Genomic DNA, 5944 nt, shown 5'->3' with positions numbered 1-5944 from the left:
CTCTGCTCGGGACTTGGTTTTCGATGCCGTTTAATTCGTTGTTCATATTTTCTCATTTGGAATCTTTTTCGTTCATAGAGTTTTGCCGTTTGAGAGCGTCTGCTCAGATTTCACTTTTCCGGACCCAGCGGGGCCCGTTCGGGACACTTTTTGAGTTTTTCTATAAATAGGGAATCTTTAAGTGAAAAATTAGATTTTTGCTCTCTCTCTCCTCTCTCTTGGCCGGATCTAAAGACAGCCATGGCTGCCATCTTCTCTCTCTTCTTTTGAGCTTCTGCCCTTCAATGAAATACCTTAATGCCTTAGTGTTTATTGTTCCCCTCAGCGAGGCCTTCGATTCCAACCAATTGGAATCTCATTTTGGTCATTTCATGAGTTCGGGTTTAAAGTCAAGTTGTGTTTTTGATGGCGCTTCCTTGGGATTCATGTTCGTGGTGTTGTCCCCAACAAAACCTAGGAGTTTTGTCGGATTCGGAGCCGATTTATTTTGGTGGGGATTTGAGATTTCATCTCAAATGGAGGTAGGGAATGTTTTCGGCTTTTGTGTGTGTTGTATTTAGTATTTAGCATGATTATACAACTTATATATGTGCCTTGTATCAAATCTAGAAAGTTAGTAATTTTTAATTCTTTGTATAAGATTTAAAATTAATGATAATATATAACTTTGATTTGAATTGTAGCATGGTAGAAAATCTTGTTTTAATATGTTGGTTAACATATATTAAATTTGGATTAATTAAATAAGAATTGCTCTTTTTAATTAATATTTATCTTTTGTGAAAGATTAAACTTCATGGCCGTACCTTCCATGAAATTGAGTTGTATTATGCTTCTAAACTAAGTTTTGGCATGTTTGTTAACATACTTTAATTTAAGAGCATTTGGTTGAGTTTGAAAATCTAGAGGCTTTAATTAAGAGAATTAATTAAAATCTATTTTTTGTGGTTTCATGGGCCTAATTAAACTTTTGTGTGAATATATGTAATGACCATGATATGTCTATTAGCATATATTAAATTGGGGCCAATTGGAAATGATTTGAAATCTAGAGAGTTTAATTATTTTGATGTAATTAGATGCTATCTTGTTTATCCATGTATTTAATCATGTTTTAGAAGGTGCTTCTATTTTAAGATCATGGATTTAGACTTGTGAAGTATTCACTTAATTGTGTTATATGCATTGAAGGGCACTGTTGTTAAATTTAAATTCATGAGAGTATGTTTCTAATATAAATATATTGTTGGCTTGTGATTTCGTAGCATTATGGAAATGAAAGGCTTATTATGCACAATTAAGAGTTATATTGCTAACTTGTTACTATGTAGTAGTAATATGTATAAGTTATGAACTTATTTGGCTTATTTTGGAATCTTGGAACATTGTTGAGTTGAGATGGCTAGGGTTTGGCTCTAGTACGGGGACGTGAGTCCTCTAAGTCATTGAGATAGTGCGCACTTAGGGTGGTCTTCCCTGCGGGTTAGTGCCAGAAATAACCATTGAGGTCTCGGCAGAATTCCGAGCGTGATGTCCAAGTCTTCCACTATTTGTTTTCGCATTCAATTCGAAGTTGACAATCATGTTTACCTTGTTGACTTGTGGTTTTAGCTATTGGCAATTTTGATGTTGTTAAATACATCCATACTAAGTTGATATATTTAGTTGATTTCACACTTTTAGATTTCTAGTTGATAACCTAGAGAATCTATGTTTTGATGTGTGGTATTAGATATTCTAATTATGCTAAATTGTTATATTTAGTTGATGTTGCATTTTAGATTTCTAGTTGATAACCTAGAGAATCTGTGTCTTGATGTGTGGTATTAGATATTCTAATTATGCTAAATTGTTATATTTAGTTGATGTTGCATTTTAGACTTCAAGTTGATAACCTTGAGAATCTATATGATGTTGCTTTGTGTAAGCATGCTCCTATGTTGTTGCTTTGTGTAAGTATGACCCTAGGTTGCTAAAATTGCATGAACGAGGTGATTGATGCTAGAAATGATCTTAGGTAGCTATGATGCTCCTTGAGTCTCACCTTTGACCTAGACGTTAGGTGGAATGAACCACAATAATTAAATCGTGCAAACTTATAAAACGTAGGTCGATGCATGCTCATTTCCTACGAGTAGCTTTATGTTACTCACCCCTACGATACTGGGGCATATTTCAGGTACAAGAATTAAAGTTGAGACTTTCATTATGCTTGGATGACTTGTGGACTTGAAGACTTCCATTTTTGTGAAGGTTGGCTCGAAATGCCAATTGTAGTCTTAATTGTCAAATGTGTATATTTGATTCGAAACTTGTAATGTGTGCCTAAGCACACTTTTGATTCTCATTTTATGTATATGACATGAGGCCAAGGGCCAAACTTCTTTTAGAATCACATTTATGTCATGGATGTTGATTTTTGCCCTTAATAAGATTATATGAAATTCATGCGTTTTAGTATTCTATTTTTCACTGGAGCGTGTATTGTGTATGAAATTAATTATCTAGAATTCATTTAACATGTATGAGGTGTTGCCATAGGCCAAACGGTATTTTGAAGTCATTTCATATTTTTGAATTCCAAGTTTTCATTCCAAATTACATTTTTGGCATTTTGGTCGTTGGGGGGTCATATTATGCATCGGCCATATTTTTGGGCCATGGACCATTGTAGTACATCTTACTAGGTAAGTTACATTTGCATGCATGGTCGTTTCTGGGCAAAGCTTTTTCTTTGGTGAAATGAGCCTCCTACGGACTCATTTTATACTTTTGTTGCATAATCTGACCTAAGGGTATTTTGGAAATTTTCTTTGGCAAATAAATTTCGTTCTTCACATGGTCACTTAGAAAATGTGATTTTAGGGGGGGTTTCTTCTTCTTGTTTTTCCAGAAAATGTCGTCTTGGCATCGGAAATCGATCCGGAAGTTCAGCATCTGTTTTTCAATTTAGCAGCTTTTTTTGGACCCTCTGGACCAGTTTTCTTGGGAGGGAATTTTAGGCATTTCACAGTGCGTATTTTTCAATTTTTCTAGTTTTTTAAGTAGAAAACTCGATTTTGAGAGGGGTTTCTTTTTTGAGTTTTTCCATAAAATGTCATCTAGATCCTCAAATTTTCATTTTTCCCAGAAAAACCCCTGCTGCCAGGTTTTTAGGTCGCACCCTTACTGCCCCTTCACATCTAAACGTTTAGATGGGGTATCGTAACCCTGTGTATGGGCAGTGTTTTGGTACCTTCACATCTAGTGGGGGGCAACTTATGAACTAGTGCCTTACACTTTTATGCTACCGTATAAAGTTGTGTGTTGTGGGCGAGTACTAGTTGACGTCGATGCTACCTTACTGATGAGTAAATGTGGGCAGGCACTAGGTACTATCATTGCTACCACACATTTGAGTGCGTCGTGGGTGGGTTTTGGTCACTATTCGTACTGCCACGTTGTGTTTGTTCTGTACCCTGATTTGATATGTGGTTATCTTGGAGTTCTTTTGGTGGTTGTTTTTGGTTCCTTATGATGGTTTGTCAGGAGGGACGCTTGCGGTTGTTTTTCGTTCTTTTGTCTGACCTTGGGTTCTCTATGTGAGTTCAGACTTGTCGTGTGGCCATGTGGTCACTTTTCCTTTGAGAGGTTGTCTTGTTATGAGCACGTGGGTGCAGATGACACTGGTTTGTGTGTTCCTTTCAGCTTTGAGGTCGCTGGTGTGGCGTGTTGTGAGGGATACTCGGAGATATATTCTATAGTTATCCTGGTTTGGCTTTCTGTTTCGTTGGGCTAGATTTAGGGGACAAAATCCCTTTAAGGTGGGAAGGTTGTAATGACCCGGATTTTTCGGATAAATTTTTTTCCTTTGTCTTTCCCCTTCTGAGTTTGGTTTCTTGTCGATTAGTGTTGTCTCGAGTGCTCTGGAGTGATTCCCGAGACACTTTTCTGTGGATTGACAACTTCCTTTGAGGACCGAGTCAATTCCACATTTTTCATTTTTTCACACTATTCACTTTTTGTCTTTTCCCTATTTTGTCTTTTTCCCTATTTCGTCCTTTCCTCATTTGTCATTCTGTTTGCGTAACCACAATTCGTGTGTTCCGAGTTGGTTTCTGACTTCACGTATCTTCATTCCCAATGATTTCTATGAGATACGTATATTTACTTTCGTGAGAAAGTACTTTGGTTGCTCTCGGTGTCCATAGGGGCATAAATGCAAAGTTCTTTGAAAACTTTTTCTTTTCTTAGGGTGTTTTTCATAAATATCTTTTGAAGATATTTTCATTCTGGGGCAGTTTTACAGTTTTCACTTTTTGGAGGAGTCATTGTGCAATTAATGAAAGTTATTGCTCAATGCCTTATTTTGAGCCTGGATCCTCGTATGGGATTCATTTTCACATTTCGTCAAGTCTTGGACTCTTAGAATTTTCTCCTGGACGATGTTTTCCAGTTTTAGGGTTTCTTGCGCAAAATTTGTTTTGGGCATAACTCTCTGCTCGGGACTCAATTTTTGACGCCGTTTAATTCGTTGTTCATATTTTCTCATTTGGAATCTTTTTCGTTCACAGAGTTTTGCTGTTTGAGAGCGTCTACTCAGATTTCATTTTTTCGGACCCGGCGGGGCCCGTTCGGGACACTTTTTGAGTTTTTCTATAAATAGGGGATCTTTAAGTGAAAAATTAGATTTTTGCTCTCTCTCTCCTCTCTCTTGGCCGGATCTAGAGGCAGCCATGGCTGCCATCTTCTCTCTCTTCTTTTGAGCTTCTTCCCTTGAATGAAATACCTTAATGCCTTAGTGTTTATTGTTCCCCTCGGCGAGGCCTTAGATTCCAACCGATTGGAATCTCGTTTTGGCCATTTCGTGAGTTTGGGTTTGAAGTCAAGTTATGTTTTTGATTGCGCTTCCTTGGGATTCATGTTCGTGGTGTTGTCCCCGACAAAACCTAGGAGTTTCGTCGGATTCGGAGCCGATTTATTTTGGTAGGGATTTAAGATTTCATCTCAAATGGAGGTAGGGAATGTTTTAGGCTTTTGTGTGTGTTGTATTTAGTGTTTAGCATGATTATACAACTTATATATGTGCCTTGTATCAAATTTAGAAAGTTAGTAATTTTTAATTCTTTGTATAAGATTTAAAATTCATGATGATATATAACTTTGATTTGAATTGTAACATGGTAGAAAATCTTGTTTTAATATGTTGGTTAACATATATTAAACTTGGATTAATTAAATAAGAATTGTTCTTTTTAATTAATATTTATCTTCTGTGAAAGATTAAAGTTCATAGCCGTACCTTCCATGAAATTGAGTTGTATTATGCTTCTAAACTAAGTTTTGGCATGTTTGTTAACATACTTTAATTTTAGAGCATTTGGTTGAGTTTGAAAATCTAGAGGCTTTAATTAAGAGAATTAATTAAAATCTATTTTTTCTGATTTCATGGGCCTAATTAAACTTTTGTGTGAATATATGTAATGACCATGATATGTCTATTAGCATATATTAAATTGGGGCCAATTGGAAATGATTTGAAATCTAGAGAGTTTAATTATTTTGATGTAATTAGATTCTATCTTGTTTATCCATGTATTTAATCATGTTTTAGAAGGTGCTTCTATTTTGAGATCATGGATTTAGACTTGTGAAGTATTCACTTAATTGTGTTATATGCATTGAAGGGCATTGTTGTTAAATTTATATTCATAAGAGTATGTTTCTAATATGAATATATTGTTGGCTTATGATTTCGTAGCATTATGGATATGAAATGCTTATTATGCACAATTGAGAGTTATATTGCTAACTTGTTACTATGTAGTAGTAATATGTATAAGTTATGAACTTATTTGGCTTATTTTAGAATCTTGGAACATTGTTGAGTTGAGATGGCTAGGGTTTGGCTCTAGTACGGGGACGTGAGTCCTCTAAATCATTGAGATAGTGCGCACTTAGGGTG

The sequence above is a fragment of the Cornus florida genome, unplaced genomic scaffold, assembly GCF_030987335.1.
Source record: "Cornus florida cultivar Cherokee Brave unplaced genomic scaffold, ASM3098733v1 CherokeeBrave_3.0.0_Hap2_Chr10, whole genome shotgun sequence".
Classification (NCBI taxonomy): domain Eukaryota; kingdom Viridiplantae; phylum Streptophyta; class Magnoliopsida; order Cornales; family Cornaceae; genus Cornus; species Cornus florida.
This window is presented reverse-complemented; position numbering follows the sequence as displayed.